General features: G+C 34.9%; 1 protein-coding gene across 1 annotated transcript in view; it reads left to right on the forward strand.

Annotated features, from left to right (window-relative positions):
* The first annotated feature begins 277 nt into the window (after positions 1–277).
* The window catches only part of LOC120627108 (orexin receptor type 1-like), a 45,032-nt gene continuing 27,110 nt past the window's right edge, over positions 278–18,199 (forward strand). Inside the window, exon 1 of the mRNA XM_039894973.1 lies at positions 278–320. The gene's annotated coding sequence lies outside the window, so the exon portion shown is untranslated. The remainder of the gene's footprint in view (positions 321–18,199) is intronic.

The raw sequence follows: 18,199 nt of genomic DNA on the forward strand, positions 1-18,199 counted from the left end.
TGATGATCGACAAAGATGACGATTACGATCGTCACGCTGATCTCTGAAAGCAATATATATCACTTATTTTGAATAATCTTTTTTCTTTTGATAGCCTAATTTTTAATGAAAGTTTAGATAGATAGAATAGATGAAATAACTTTATTGCAACTAAACAATAACAAACAATACAAAGAAAAACAAAGACAAAAGTACATGAATTAGGGTGCACAGGTGGCCTTATCACTTAACACTTTAAGCCGCTTATAACGTCGCCTTTTCATCTTTTACAGGCAACCTAAGAAGCTATCAGTAAAACAGACAGTGGATAAATGGTTTAGGTAAGTATAGGCTACTTACGAGCACGCTTTACGGACCCTTAGAAGCCCTTTGTGTGACTTTGGAGCAATGGACGGGTCTTCCTGGCAGAGCCCCATTTCGAGGCTCGCTAACAAGCCCGCGTTACACTGTTAAAATCATTAGGGTTAATCACACAATCCAAAAAACACACAATCCAAAAAAAAATATTGAAGTGCTATGCAACGTAGCGGTTCGTAGAGTTAAAGTTTGAATAGGTCAAAGTAAGTAATCAGAAGTTGTAGGCGATTGAAGTTGCGGGGCTCACTCCAGGAGCTCTATTAGTCCTTTATATCAGGTTTGTGGCCTGGACATTATTACAGATAAGGATAATCATACCACAGGCCCATAAAAACAATGGAGGTATAATTAAAGTTATTCCTTTTTAGTAAATTGCTAAATTAGGTTCGCTTATGTGGTTCAGAGGATTCTTCCTGAATAAAATCGGAAAATAAGATCGCTGAATAAAGAATAAAAGGGTACATTCTAACTTAATCACAGACCAACCGGCTATGGTTAGGCTTCCCTGCATCATCAGTGTCCATTGTATGACCGTAGACTAGTGTAAAAACATATTATATACAGTCTAGGTTAGTGAACCCTAAAAACAAATAATCAAACTAAGAATAAGGATACTTGTTTTGCGGCAACATAAAACATGATTTTTTAAAGTACCAACCATATAGTAGGTGGCACGTCAAAAGAACGTTGATTGTGAGACAATTGTTGTTAGTGTAATTACTTGGGCATATACTATGAAACTTCAATGAAACGAGAATTTAGCATTAGGAATTGTGCGATTCATATAGCAAAAAATCAACGTCAACCTAACGGTTGTAAGGTTGACGTTGATTTTTTGCTATATGGATTTGCTATAGGATTGGGCAGGACACATTGTTGTGTGCCATGTGTTTTCTTTAGTAATAATTGAAGGACCCACCAGAAGTAGATATAACTAATCGTAAGTGGCAAAACATCGCCTATAAACGGAGCAACACTTAGCAGGACAAGCGAGGACCCTTCAAAGTGCCGTCCTTTGTCCATCAACCAGAGCTGTAGTTGTTGAACCTCATATTCCTGCAATTGAATTGTTTTTTTTATTTTTTTTTTTTATATTTATAGACGAGCGCTTGACTGCAATCACACCTGATGGTAAGCGATGATGCAGCCTAAGGTGGAGCGCGCTTGCCTAGAAGGTGCCTATTCACTCTTGATTTGAAGGTACTAATGTTGTAAGAACTGGGGAAAATGGAAGCTGGAAGAGCATTCCAGATCCTAGCGGTGCGAATTAGAAACGAAGATGCGAAGCGCTTCGTACGCGTCCGCGGTATATCGACCACGTAGGGATGCAGATCCTTCCGGTGCCTCGCGGTTCTATGGTAAAAAGGCGAGGGGGGAACTAGATGAAATAGTTCTTGAGCACACTCTCCGAAATATATCCTATAGAATACCGAAAGGCAGGCAACCTTGCGACGATGTTCCAAACTCTTAAGTTTTTTATTGGCTAGGTCACCGATGAGCCTTCTAGCACGGCGATCAACCGAATCCAGGGCATCAAGCAGATACTTGGCAGATCCATCCCATAAATGGGAACAGTACTCCATGCACGATCGAACTTGAGCTTGGTACAAGGTAAGAAGCTGTTCAGGCGTGAAGTACCGCTTGACCTTATTGAGGATGCCAAGTCTCTTGCCAGCTGTTTTTGCCCTGGATTCGATGTATTGTCCAAAGTTGAGGTTGGATGAAATATTGACACCTAGAAGCTCTAACAACCTTCAGACAGCAATGTTGCTTGGCGACAGCAAAAAAGCAAGCTTTACTTCTTCTAAATAATAATAATTAAATAATATATAAATATATAATATATATGTATAAATATATTTATATATAGAACAGACGTATAGTTATAGTACAGTTTACGTCTGCGTTGCACTGGAATGGTGAAAGCTTGTGTCTAAAATCTGTTTTAAACTCATGCTCGGCATATGTCTAATGGCAACGGCGTTTTTTTAACTTTTTGCGGGGTTAATTTATGGTATTCTATTTTATATTATACAAAAGCCTAATGTACTGTTTAAGTGATTCAATTTATACTCTTATATAAAACAGATCGGCTCACATACGTTTAATGGTAACGGCGATAGTTTATTTGTTTAAACCCACAAAATGGTGTGAGCATGGTCTGTTTTAACATTCCGCTGTTTTAAAGTCACGAGACGAATCTTACGAGAAGAGGTAAAGATACGTATTTTAACACAGTGTTAAGATGTTTTATTAGTGTAGAGCAGAGACAATTCATAAGTAGGTAGGTACAGAAAATTTTAGGCATGCAAAGGAATCCTTATTTCTTATTTAATTAGCGATTTAAAATACAAAACGTATAGGTATTATAATAAAAATGTACCCCTTTATAAAACCAGTCAAAAAAAATAAATTAATTCCCAACTTAAAGTTAAGCTCGGAATGCACGTATTTATATAATTGACATAAAATAAGCACTTTTGTAGTGTCTCTACCATTCGGAACGCAGATTACACAAAAACTATCAATTTTATAATTCTTTTAATTAATATTACTAGATACTTATATGGTTACCTGTAAGGAAAGTAAGCAATTTCACAAAAAAACCGGTTCAGCATTTCCAGAGATTAGCTAGGAAAATAATCTGACAGTCAGCTAGAAATTCCAAAATGTATTTGGGAAATGGTTTAGTTCAAATAATCATATAATCTTGGAAAAATAGCAGATATCTCAATATTATTTACTCGTAGATTAATTTATACTTCAATACTGTACTAAGGTAAAGTATTTTCTTAATTAATTTTTTTTTTAATCTATATTCCTCGGAGCAATTTTAATTAAATGGTGAAACTTTAGTTTGAATTCGCTATTATGTTTTTACCCGTATATCACATTGTGAAACGATATTTGTTCATGTATAAGATCAAAGAGACGAGATTATTGGAATTTAATAAAGCGTGATATTTTTATCTTCTTGTTTATTTATTCAGATCTCTGGAAATGTATAACATAAATGTTAGTATTATAAATGATTATGAGGTTCAGTTCAGTAAGTCGTTTTGTCTGGTGGGAGGCTTCGGCCGGACAAAAACGTGCCGCTATGAAATTTAGCGATCCGGTACGATGTCGCGTAGAAACCGAAACGAAAGGAAGAAGTCGGTCGGTTTTGTGAAAGCCTTATCACTTACCGACAGTACAATGTTTTAAAGGGGAAATGTGACGGCCGATTGTCGCAGTGGGCAGCGACCCTGCTTTCTGAGTCCAAGGCCGTGGGTTCGATTCCCACAACTGGACAATATTTGTGTGATGAACATGAATGGTTTTCAGTGTCAGTGGGTGTTTATCTATATACTACAAGTATTTATGTATATAATTCATATAAATTATTCATTAGTTATCTTAGTACGCATAACACAAGCTACGCTTACTTTGGGATTGGATGGCGATGTGTGTATTGTCGTAGTATATTTATTTATTTATTTAAAATATAGAGGTAGCCTCCTGGCGACGTTTCAAAGTTTATCAGAAATATCTTTAAAATACACAAGGGTAGTTAGAAATTGTGTAGCATGACAATATTAAAATTAATACTGTCTTCATATACCGTTTTTAATACCTTTGCATATATTACTAACTTTTTTTGAAATTTCTATTTTTATCCCGTGGGATTTATTTAAAATAACGTATGTCTCAGTCTTTATATAAAAATAAACTAAAAAGTTAAATATATTTGTTAGTTAGTTAGTTATAATGACCTGACATCTCTTTTACACGGGAATTTTTTTTATAATATTATTTGGAACTTGCCTTAGGTTTTGACAGGTTTGAAGAGATAGGTTTTGGCCAGTTCTTGGTAGGGTGATGGGCTTGGCTCTTCATAAGACATTATAATTTCTTAATAGTGAGGGTTATGAGCTCGCGAATCTTGGCAACGAATACATGGAACAATTTTTGGAGGGATACCTAGCATATTTTAATACTACATGACGGTATGTTCTTTCGTTTGTTGCGCTGTAAATAAAATGGATTTTCACTTTCATAATATGTGAGAGGGTGAGAGAAAGAAAAAGAAACAGAAGATGAATTTAATTTGCTAAGTAGGTACTCATGGCGTGACGTCCAGAAAATGGTAAGGCTGTATCTGGGGCAACCCTACTCAACATGCAAATCTTAATTACGGATCAGAGCTTAGAGATAAATAAAGCTAGAGTTCGTTGCACAAATTATTTTTTATTATACTGAGAAAGGGGTAGTAGGTTTGTTTGTGTTTTTGTATTTTGATACATCTCCAGCCTTGTTGTTGTTTTCAGTCGATTTGATGAATGAGGTGTCGTTGATTTGGTCTAAATGTTCCTGGTCTCGTTTGCTATGTAGTATTGGTTTATGGTTATTGAGCACTAAAACATAATAAAACTTTTTGAAAAGAATACAAATTTACAAATTCTAGGCTGGTACAATAAATAGTCGGCCTAATCGGTAACAAGCGATCTTTACCCCGCAACCTATCGCAGGTTTTGTATGAAATTTGGCATGCGTGTAGCCTTTGACATGGAAAAAAACATAGGCTATCTTTTATTCCGATTCCCTATGTAGTTTCCGAGGGAAAAATTAAAATTGTTTCCGAGCTAAGCCGCGGGCTGACAGCTTTGAAATTTGTAATTCATGACACCTATGCTATGGAAAAGGACATGTACTTTCTATGCCGATCTCTGAAATAATTTCCGTAGTATGATTTAAAACAGTTAAAGAGCGCGCGGGAAAAAAAACCTTAATCCACGCGAACGAAGTCGCCGGAATCAGCTAGGATTTAAAATATTTAAAATATTTAGTATTTAAAATAAGGGTAAAAGAAAAAAAAAGAAAGAAATAATAATAATAATGATAAGAACAATAGAAAAGAAAACAAATAAAAATGAATTTAAAATTAATCGCACAATTAAAATCGAAGTAGCTGGACGTTTACATTCTTTTAAAAAACTGCAGTAACTTAAATTTATTTGTGAAGCCCTAAAAGAATCAAACCGAGGTAGGTTTGGGTCTTTTAGGGCTTCACAAAATGGGAGTTGGATCCTTTGTCGTTTGATTGCGAACAAATGAATCTTGTACCGTAACTTATTATTTGTGTACATTGTGCTTGTTCATAACTTATCTACAAATAACAAGTCATAAAGAATAATATTCGTGATTGATTTGTTGAATTACGGCCAATAAATTCCCACCGACACCAAAAGCAATTCATAATTAGTGAACAAATACTGCGTACCAAAACCGAAAGAAACACGTATTTCTGTCAAACAAGACTGATTTAAAACGCCCTGAGTCATGATGGCATTGTAAATAGGTATGGTTATTTTTAAATAACATGGTTCAACTCACATGTTTTGTATTGTACTGAGATTTTTTCACTAGTTAGGAGTTTTGTTACTCTTAAGATCAGGTTTTCCATCTTCAAATTTAAGTTTAGAGATTAGCCTTAGAAAAGTCATAATGATAATACCTTGGATCGAATTCTGTATCATCATCATCAAATCAGTTCTTCCTTTGCCTCTTTAGGTTCTCTCGTGATTTTTCTAGGATCTAATTAGAGTTTTTTCTGTTACAAAAGTACATCGTCATCAACCACGTCCACTAATGAACGTCCATTGCTGGACGTTCATTAGTGGACGTGGATCTAACTGTTCGATTAGTAACAGCGGGGCGGGCTCTCTGAGACTCTCTCAGTATCATCTGCCCCTTTAGCAGTTAAAATATATGGTCAAAGTGTAGTTTCACCTACCTAAAAGCTCGCTATGCTTGGTCAATTGAAATTATAGATTAAACAAAAAAAATACCAGGTATTTCACAATTTGCATATTAAATTTAAATTCAAATTCAAAATTTCTTTATTCATGTAGGCCTATCACAGGCACTTATGAAGCGTTTGCTAAAAAATATAAAAAAATGGAAGACCATGGTATTCAGATATTCACTATAATACCCACAATGTTCAGGAGTGCACTTAGATCTTTCATTAATTAACAGTATTATTGAAGCTAAATACCTAGTTTCTAATATTAAAGTATTAATTTTATAAAAGACATCATTAAAGCCCACCAACCTGCTTTAGAGCAGTGTTGTGGGTCTGTACTCTATAAACCTGACTTCCCAAGGAGTGAAATAAAACAACTAGACTGACTCTAATACTGTATATTAGGCTTCTCTATAATTCATATTACTTATTACCTTCAAATGACTCTACTACCAGTTCGGAATGCTGTCTTCGGCAGAGAAGACCACTGGCAAGAAACTCTACCGTTGCTCTTTTATTCAATCAATTAAAACAAGACTTATAAACACAATTACAACATTATCATATGTTATAACGCTAGGCCCTTTGATACAAAACATATAAGACAGGTCAAACATAACTACTATTATCACTAATAACATCAGGACTTTTGAAACAAATTGTTTGTATAGAGCAACGTATGCTACATAAGCTATCTGTATGAAATAATGCTAGGGCTCCATATATGATACCTGAATAACCCAAAGGATATAAGAGATATACTTATCTGATGCTACATCAGGTACAACAATAGTACCAACAACTTTTAACAACTTATCTCAACTCCATCACCAGTATATACGACTCTTGTTTTGCCACAACAATATTTCGTTAAGTATGTCGTTTCCATTATAAATCATCTATTCCCAATTTGTAACGTTCTATCCACAATACTTTACTTAATCTTCTATTCTCAATTCATTAATTTAAATCCGTCCTCACTTTTCTTTGCCGCCAATCTAACTTGTCAAACCCGCGTCCCCCGCCATAGATCCTATACTTTTATTTGACAGTCTACTAAAGTCCATTATTCTATTTTCAATACATTATCAATGAGTATACAAACTATTATTTGTTGATATATTTAATATAATCAAGTGCTGTAATTCCCTATTTCCTAACACGTTCATACATATATGTTAACATAATTGTAAGGGGATGGTGATAACTTCGTTCGCCAAATTGAACCTAAAGCTACGAGGGTTCCAAACGCGCCCGATAAATTTATTTTTGTTATCACCATCTCACAGTAAATTTATATTAAGCTATGAAGCTAGAGCAATTCACACCCAAGCTTTTTTATCGTTTAAGTAATCATAATATTAAGAATTATATTACTAATATAACCCAATGATTATGAGGCATACTAAAGAAACATCTATACCTACTTAACTTTGGAGCGATAGTTGTTGTTAAAGTTAGGAAATCTTATTTAATATAGGTTATTATCTTAAGTTTCGCTATATTGGTAGAGTTTTGTCGATCTCAGTGAATATAGTAGTGGTATAGTGGTTTAGACTATACAAATAATAAATTTATTACCAGTATAATGTTAAAATAGAGTTATTTCTCTAATATTTTATTAATTATAATTAATAACTAAGATACTTTGAACTAATTATATATACTAGCAGCTAAAGGGGTGTGAATACAGTAATTAGTGCTCAGTTTCACATATCAAAGGGTTGTGTAGAACACTTTTAGTTTTTGGTGGCAGTAGAGGAAGAACCTACTACTGCTATGTTTATTTCTGATGCCAAGCAAAATTACAGTGGTTACGCCATAGGTTTATGATCAGAGGTTTATGTCGGCACTTTGTAGAGTTACTTGCTTGCCCTACGAAGTGTTGTTCTGTTTATAGACATTGGTTTTCCACTTAACATCAGGTGGGCCATCTGCTTGTTCTCTCTATGAAAGAAAGAACAAAATAATTTCTTAATTTAATTATCAAAGGTAACGCGTTCATAAATAAAAGGACCACTGAAAGTAGCTGCACTAAAAGCTGAAGATAAGAGAGAGATGGCGACGGCACTGCAATTTTTCGTTTGCGAATTTGACGTTTACGTCGAATGTCGAGACATCGGTCCAGAACGCTATCTACCATTTTTATTTATGTCGCGCAAAATTTTCTAATTTAATATCTATAGTAATAATGAAGCTGGATAGTTTATTTTTTTATTTCTTCAATTTTTTGTTTGTTCTATTCGAATTTTAAAAAACATTTTTTTGTATTTGATACCGCATTACCGTCATGAAAACTAAATAAAAGTAAGGGTGGCCGATGCGACAAGCTTGGTCGAGGTATATTGTGCAGATTATACCGGATAAAAGTTTATACGGGAAAACATTACTTTTCAGAGTTGTGCGTGTGTAACCACGCACAACTCTGAAGCTAGTACTAAAATATATATATAACGTGTGAATGAAAACCGGAATATTACTTCACCGGCTTTAGAGCTACATTATCAACTGTCTCTGAGACTTATCTGTGAAACTAAAACGCTAATAGTTGTCGAGTAAACCACTGCCATAGTTTTTCCTGAAATAAATCAGATACAGCCCAAATATCACATGCAAAATCAAAATCAAGTGACTCCTGTCACTTTATTAGGTACGTGTCGCGTAACGCAGGTCATATGCACATGTCTTTATTTTATCTTCAATAGCGTTTTTATGAGTAAACACTTCGAATGTTTTGCTTGTATGGAATAATGAATATGCTAATATGTACTTATCCACCATTCAATAGTATCTGGTAATTCGGTAACACGTTGTATATATAAACTACCTCTTGGGTTTATTACTTTAGCTACAGTCCTAAAGGAATTACAACATATAAGGTTAGCTACAGATCACAGAATCCTGGATGGGTGGGTCGGACCCCAAATACAGAGCTTTTAGGGATTTTTTTCTAGAAATTCTAAGTACCAGTCCGGAGTTAAGAAATTCGTTTAGTCGTTGTCACAAACGCGTGATAACCAAAACTAAATAAATAAATAAGATTGGGAATAAATAATAACTTCGAAAAGTTAGAGGCTGGGAACCCGGTTCCTCTGAAAGGGAGGACGAACTATTAACTACAAGGTATAACCCCTTTCATTAAGGCTATCACCGTTTCCGGTTGAACAAACGTTTGCTTTATCATGCGAACATGGACTTCTCAAGGGTGCCAAATTAGTCAGGCATACTTCTAAGTAAATTCACTGTACTTCAGCCAATATAATATAAACATGTTTTTCATTATGATTATCTACTATATCCGATGAATTCATAATAAATAGATAAAAATATTAAATTATCGATGTATGTACATAAATTACTTTGTGCATCCGACATCAAACAATTTATAACTAAATTGATTATATAAACAAATTTTAACACAGAAAGTATGCTCTAACCTTCACCGTTTAGGTATGTAAACACCTTGCCACCACCATGTATGCTCAAAGTTATTTGACTTTTATAGGATAGGAACTTTATTTCGGTACTCAGTCTGTGGCTTTGGCAGGTATAAGTAAATAATGTTAGTTTGGAACTCTCTTAGCTTTAGCTTTAAGTTTACGAATGTATCTCTATATTAATTTGAATAACTTACATATTTGCTGCTTTTGTCAATTTAGTGCATTTTAGATGTGACGTAACTCGGATATCATTTAAAAATCGGCTTAATATGCTGCACTGAGCACGTATTCTGGTTGATGAAACAGATAGGTATAATATTTCTGCATATATGCAGAATATTTCATTTATTTATAATTTCATTTATTTCATTTATTCAGAATATTGGTAAGGTTACATAATTGACACAATAAACATGGTGCCACGATAACTGTTGCAGTAGTATACTACTGTGTCGCAACAATTAACGCCCACCTCCAACAATAAATGTATAGTACCAATAAAACAAAAGTAGATCATAGTAAATGCCAATAAAAAAAGAAAATAAGAGTCAATTAAACAAAGATAAATAAAAACAATGAATAAGTTTCGAATACAAGAAAAAAAAAACAATATAACATGAAAACATGCAGCGACTTATTTAGTGCGGGTGTGTGTGTGTTTGTGTGTTTATATGCATGTGTGTTATGTGAATGTCTATAGTTTGGGCTTATTTAAAAAAATCTGTTGAAGTAGGAAGAATCACTTTATTAACTTTTCTACAATCACTATAGGATAAATTCCTAATATTGTATACAATGTCGGGTTTTTGACATTAAACAAAAATCCTGAAAGTGTTTTATTACTTCACAATGAATTACAAAATACTACTGTGATCATTATGCTATTTACAACAAAAGGTTAGCCCTTGACTACCATCTCACCTGGTGGTGGTAGCGAGGTAAGCTGTTAATGGTTATAGCAACCCCTAATCGGTTTCTGCGTGACACCGTACCGCAACGTTAAATTGCTGTTTAAACCCGTTCTTGTTAGACGCGGCCGAAGTCTCCGACCAGACCAAAACAGAGAAAATTCTGAAATTATAAATTACGTTATGTACGCAAGTATATGTATTCAAACGTATTAACTATGACTTAAATTGAAACTTATCACTTATTGTCACATAACTTTTATTAAATTCAATAGTCTGATAAATTTTGATTATATGAACAAACTGCTTGGAAAAGGATAAAAACAAAATTAAACTGAGCTACAAAAAAAAATAAACACAATGGTTTGAGATTGGCCGTTAGTCTTCAGTTTTAACCTTGTATCAGCACGGATTTATTAATAGTTTACGTTTTTAACACCCGAGGCAAAACAGAGGAGCAGAGTGTTTTTAAGTTTGACCACTTTGTCAGTATGACTGTCTGTTTGTGTTATCTTAGCGCCTAAATGGATGAGCAAGTTTAAACGCATTATTTTACATCATTTATTTACGGCGTTTTATAGGCCATATTATAATGATTCTGGAGAATTTTGATTTCATAGTTTTAATATTTAGATTTAATTTTTTTTTTGCAGAGGGCGCTGTGCCCAAAACGTAAACTTGTATAGTTTACGTTTACATTTGAAATGTCGTTTCATACAATTTGCTTTTCAAAGACTGCCTCATTTTTTCCTTAGCAAATTTTATACATATATACCTTAATCCGTGAAGTGGTGATAATTCACAACATGAACATTAAAGCGCCGACCTTTTTCAGGCAATGACAAATACATTATTTCATAAAGCCATTACGTTTTATGGGATACTTTCGCACTTTACGCTATGATTATATTTCGTAGAGATGTGTCCATATTGCATTAAAACTGAAAGATATATTTGGTGTTACAAGGCTTTATTTCATAAAACAAAACTGTTTTTGGTTATCTTTAAATTTTTTGTATTTTAGACTATCTAAATCTACCAACTACTAGAATCCATCTCGGATAGGCGGCGTTATTGAAACTCCGTGACATCTTCTCGTCCAAAATATCTAAGTGCCTGAAGACCGAAGACTACAAATAACGCGAGTTGCGAGTGATGACTAATGGCTCTGAAACGTGGTCACTAACTATGGATCTCATTAAAAAGGCTCAGGCTCACTCAGCGGGCGATGGAGAGAGCTATACTTGGCGTATCTCTATTCCCTACGTGATTAAATCAGGAATGAGGTGATCCGATCCGCTACGTAGTACTACGAATTGATGGACGTTGGGGTCACAAGATTCTGATATATTCAAATTCAAAAATGTTTTATTCATGCAGACCTTATCACAGGCACTTATAAAGCGTTCAGACATTTAACATGTTACACTAACGTCAATCACTGTCATCCCGATGATATCTCAAGGATTTCATCGGGTAATTTCATATAAAAAAAAATTGTCATAGCGACTTCGCACCGGTAGACGCAGCGTTCGTAGACCCCCCACGCGCTAGACGGATGCCATCAAGCGTGTCGCAGGGAGCCGCTGGACCCCTCTGTCCAGTAGTGGCCGTCCATTAACATGTTGACGATGAAGCTTATATACTTAGATATAACGTTCGCCAGATTTCGATACTAATTTAGTATCGTCTTTTTAATCGGATGCATATCAATGGAAATCTATAGTAAATTTACTCGTAAAATGCTTCTTAAATCAACGTTGGCACAACTTTAAATTACATCGACACACTTTTTTTGTTTCTATCTTCTACTTAGCTTTATGTGTCTGTGAAGTTAAAGAGTTTCTGTTGATTCTTCCTTTTTTATCAAACTTCAAGTATGATATACCTTTATATCATCATCATCACCATCATGTCAACTAATGGACGTCCACAGCTGGTCTAGGTCTTTTTTAGTCAGTTCCAAATAACACCGTCTTGCGCCACTTGGGTCCAGCGACTTCCTTGAGACGCGTTCAACAGAGGCTTCACCCATAATCACCAAGCTGACCGACGAGCAGACGGGTTGTGATATCAGTAAATGTTAGTAGTAACACAGTCGAGGCTGCTTTCCGTTCACCGTTTTATTCCCCGTTGAATACCGGGACAACTGTATTCTGATCTGCTGTCACCACACGATAAAATTAATAAAATTCGATTCGCGTTATAATTTTAATTCTATTCGTAGGCGGGGATTTTATTAAAGCTGAGATTACCAACATATGTATATATTAACGCACTTAAAATATATTTTGAGCTTTATAAATATAAATCACATGAAACAGAATTCTTTAACGGAATGTTTAATTACGTCTCTCTTGCGCGATGTGTGCAAAAAATGTGTCTGAAATCACAAAACCTATTGTTTACGACATAAATATCTATACCAAGTAACCCTCGTCATACGCAAATTTGTGCGGAGCCTGTGAAAATTTCAGAAACAGAAATCAAAATAAATATTTTTCGATAAACACTCAAATCCCAAGAGTTCAAAGCTTCATGGATTGTTGAGCCTTATTGTTGTACCTAGTGTTAACTGTGTTCGACTAACGAACCGCAAGTGAAATTTAGGAAGATTTGATTTGCGCCTCGGTGCAGTTATTGTTAAATCAATCTCAGAGTTTTCTGTCAAAAAAAAAAATAAGTTTCTGCCAGCCTGGATTTTGAAAACTGTCGTTTTGCGGCCGCTGCGCCTTCGATCCTAGTTATATACATGTGATGATAATCGTTAAATCTCGCTAACTCACAGTGGCGTGGGCCAATGATCGAATTTCCTCACTACGTGTGCCCATCAGTGGGACAATAGATAGATAAATTATTTATTGCAACAACACTACAACAAAAACAAAAATCTGCAAAGGCGGTCTTATCGCTTTAAGCGATCAACTCCAGACAACTCTTAATGAAAGAAGAAAATACATGATTATGAAAACAATAACACGCTAAGGACGATGATGATGATCATTATTGGTGAAAAAACCAATTAAAAGTACTAAAACAAATACTAATACTAATGTATAGTATTTATTGCTTATGAATCTAGCCTTAGGTTGCTTTATATCAAATTCACAACCCAGATTCAAAACTATAGGAAGCGACTGTCATGGTAATTTACGATCAAACGTGACTTCATAACTTTGAAGTACGGAATATTATTGTTCAATTTAATTTAGCACGGTTTTTTTATTATGTTTATTACACCTACAACAATTTTACTAGCAAACAATGTTATTAATAGGTAACATTGTTCAATATTAAGCTTGAAAGTTTGCCAATGCCAATATAACCTATAAACAATGATTAAACAATATTTTAGAATTTACATAATTATTAGGAAAATTAACTTCAAGCGAACAAGTGATCAATTTTTGTTAAACATATGTTGTATGTCGGGGTTGCCTAACTGGATATGTTGCGGCTTTTTATTTAGTTATAAACTTTTTATTAAATTTTGATAGAAATAAATAAATTTAATTTTATTTTATTGTAGTGAGCTCGGCTACCATTTTGGTCTGCTGGTCTGAACTGACTGAGCTGCATTCGGAAGTGTGTTCTGGAACCTTGTATTGAAGAGAAGATAGGAAAACCTGATGACTCTCGTAAGACTCTAGTTTTATGAGAGTCATCGGACTTTTCATTCAAAATCTTTAAACCCTAGAACGTAACAGTTTTAAATATTATTTCAATAACATTTCTTTCTCGACAGGTGACAACTAGATTTACTTAAAAGTCCCGGGAGAACACCCGGGACCCTAACACTAATTTTTTTTTTTTTTTTTTTTATTTATTTATCAAATAAAGCAATTACAATAAAATGGTTAGTATAAAAACACCGAAAAAACCGCAGAGGTTTGTCCTCGGTGCCTATCTGCAACGATTACCTAAGGTGTTAATTAAAAGAATAAAACCAGCTGTGGGAAAAACATACTGCTACATTGTAGAACGATAGGAACCAAGTAAGACTGTCAATTTTAATTTCTAATAGTAGTAAGTACCAAAATAATATAAACTATACGAGATACAAAAGAGTCAGCCAACTAACTTCGCTAAAAAGTATTCTTTGAGTTTACGCTTAATGTCTTTAATATTTACATTTTGGATCAACGTTGAAGGTAGTTCGTTCATGAATCGCGGAACCAAAAAGGCGGTCGTACGCTCACCGTATGTATTGTTAGCGCGCGTAATGAGCATGCGGTTGGCAGTCATCGTCCGCGTATGTACAGGATGTTCATTTTTCCGGAGTATCTTCTTATTAAAGAACTCATTTTTCAATAAAGTATATTTAAACTGTTCCTGAACAGGTAATGTTTTACAATGATTAAAAAGCCCTAGATCATTACCGTCGTATTTAGATTTAATGGAATGTGAGACAATAGCTTTTAATATTCTTAACTGTAAGCTATATATGTTATTGAGATAAGTTTTATAAGTACGACCGTAGCTACTGAGACCATATTGTACGTAAGTAAGAGCGAACGAGTTATATAGTATTAATTTGATTTTAAATGGAATCCGTCGATTTAAAATAGTTATATTTGCGAGAAATTGCCTCAGTTTATTACATACGTAGTCTATGTGGAAACTCCAGTTGAATTTGCAGTCAATAGTAAGACCAAGATAGGTATATCGGTCGACTAGCTCAATCGAAGGGCACTTACATGAATTATAATTTACACTGTGTAGACAAGCATGATCGTGAGCTATAATATTTTTAAAGGGAATGAATTTTAGATATGGTGATCTAATATGAATCAGTTTGGTTTTTTTCACATTAAGAACTAAGCCCGCATCGTGACACCACATGGTCAGGGTGTTAAAATCCATCTGCAATGCTTCACAGATCTTGTCAGGGTCCCGACCAGCAAAGATGATGCAAGTATCGTCCGCGAATTGGTAACATGAACAATGCTTTATACAGTTGCTCATGTCATTCACATACGTCAAGAAGTGCAACGGGCCGAGGACGGAACCCTAACCACCACGCGTAATACACCCACACCACTCTGCCAACTCGTCAAGTTCGCGACTACCACTCGTTTATGGTCGACTAGCAGTGAGGTGCGCTTCATACAAAAGCGCTGCCTACCCTAAGAGTTTCATATAACTGGCAACAGAGGAGGATTATGACATTATATGCCATTTTACTGCTTTATGCTTACCCTGGTCCAAATTTCTGTGCACGCCACTGTCGACTAGTAGAGCCGAGTCGACTGTATTAGTGGCCGATTCGTTGAAGTCGAAGGCCGAAGTCAGCGGTAGTAAAAAAAAAAATTCTTTAAGACAAATTATTTGAATTTTTGAAGCAGTTATGCACAAAAGTATTTTGCAAACTTCATTAAAGCGAATACACATTCCCATAAAGGATATCTGTTCTTCTTGATAACGATATACAGATGTCAGTAATTTATGTCCGTTTACAGAAAGTTTGTTTGAAAAATTCGGTGAATGAAAATCCAGAAATAAAGGCAAAAGTATTCTCGGGCCGGGTAGCTGCCATCCGATGCCCGTTCCAAAAACTCACCCTCTAAATTTATATAATATATTATATCAAAGCCATTTTCTGCAAGGTGAATCGAGTTATGGGTTAACAAAGGTAGTATAAATAAGTTAGGTGGGCCTTTAAGGAGTATAGTAAGGGCCGCCGCTCATTGTGATTTTTTTTTCTTGCGCTTTGTATAAATTTCGCCAAATGGAAAGTGCAGCTGTGGCCTAAGAAGGGACGCACTTGCCTAGAAGATGCCTATTCACTCTTGTTTTAAAGATGCACAGGTGGTCAGAATGAGAACAGAAACAGAACTCGGAAAGGCGTTGCAAACCTCAGGCATGCGTATAAGAAAGGAAGAATTTTGCTATTTCTAATTCGCTATCACATACGCTATGAGCGTAGCGTCGCCCACGATGCGACGCTACAGTCGACGACGATCATTCCTTAGATGGATTTCAAGAAGATGCCGCTATTTGATGCCATGCGACTCGCGTACCCTCGAGTTGTATGTCGCTGGAACTATTTCACACCATATTGTCACGTTTTAACAGTAAGCGCACTTGCATATACCTTCATACCACTCACCTTGGTGATAATAAGTCACTGAACCAAAAAGTCACAATGAGCCGCGGCCCTAAATCGACATCGTTACATCAGCTTTTTGTCACGACACGCTAAAGTGCTCTTCGCGATCCTACAATCCTGAAATTGATTACAACATTTAGTTTTATTGCTTCCATTTTCGACCGCACTATACGAAAGGTCTAACGTTTAATGTGAAATCATGATTTGAATTTAACTTATAGCAGATACATTATTATTGTGACCGGAAAAATAGTCCGAGGTTGTATAGAACTCTTCTCATAGATTCAAAACGATTAAGCTGACCCTGACGATCATCGGTTTCAAATATTCTATCTATAATAATTGATACCTACGCCTTAACGTGCTCTCCGTGGCACGGGCATGCATACAGCCAAATTGTTAACACATTAATGCACTATAAATACTTACGCTTTATAGATTCTCCTCCGCGATTACCTGGAGACGGAGATAACACGTTGGCGATGGCGTTGACAGAGGAGCTGGATTACCACAAGGACCACCTCGACACTGTGTTCAAGGTCGCTGCCAAGTAATACCAAGATGACCTGTTCCAAACACTTCGTGGAAAAATGCAAGCACTCATTTTATATAATCATTTTTGGTAGACCATATTTTGTTGGTTCGATCAGGCCTATGGTACCTACTTTCTCTTTAATGCAGCATAGTGACCAAAGAAAATAGAAATACTATCTAGCATCTAGGGAGTAGCGATATTGAAGAAGTCATTCATAAGCAAACCTTACTATTAAATGTAAAACTTGGAGATCAAAATGGATTTTCAAACGAAGTTTCTGTAGTAATTCTTATTTTCTAGAGGGGTTCTTTTTTTCAATTACATGAATAATTATTAAAAGAAAAACCTTGGAATCAAAATGGACGTTCGTAGTAACATATTAAATCGATGTTTTCATACAACATTGTTGTCACCCTTTATGTGGAACTTGACAACAACAGTGAATTTTCCGAGTAATTTATTTTGTAGGTTTGAGTAGGTTCTTTTATTTTGTTAAAACGAAGTTCTTCTATGTGATAAAATAGCACAATTCTTTTTTCGAATGTAATTTGAATTTTAAAGCGCTTATTGAGAAAAAATATTTTGCTATTTGTAAGCTCTGAAACCACCTGGAAAGCAAAATATCCCAATTTCATTATTAGTTTGCTGAATTTCGTAAATTATCTTTCCTAATTAGCTAAGGTGGAAGAGTTTCTCTGGAGGATTCGGTAATAACACTGTCGATAAAAGCGTGGTACTTGTAGGTATTATATAATAATTAAAATGACGTGTAAATAAATACGTAACACGATTAATTGCACAAAACATATTTTTACAACCCTGCTCGTTACGTGGACGTTATTACTTCGCTTTTAGATGCTAAACACGCGTGTTTTATACTTTAGAGTAGTCTAGTTTGATTTTATTTGTTTAGTTTGTTACCTTGCTTGTGTTTTACTTCTCGAATATTCTTACATGAGACAAATATATATTGATTTATTTATAATTTCAATCATAAATTGCAATATGTTATTTTAAAATTATAATTTTTTTACACTCTGATTAAATTCGCACTGTTTCTGA

The sequence above is a fragment of the Pararge aegeria genome, chromosome 1 (genome assembly GCF_905163445.1).
Source record: "Pararge aegeria chromosome 1, ilParAegt1.1, whole genome shotgun sequence".
In the NCBI taxonomy this organism is placed as follows: Eukaryota; Metazoa; Arthropoda; class Insecta; order Lepidoptera; family Nymphalidae; genus Pararge; species Pararge aegeria.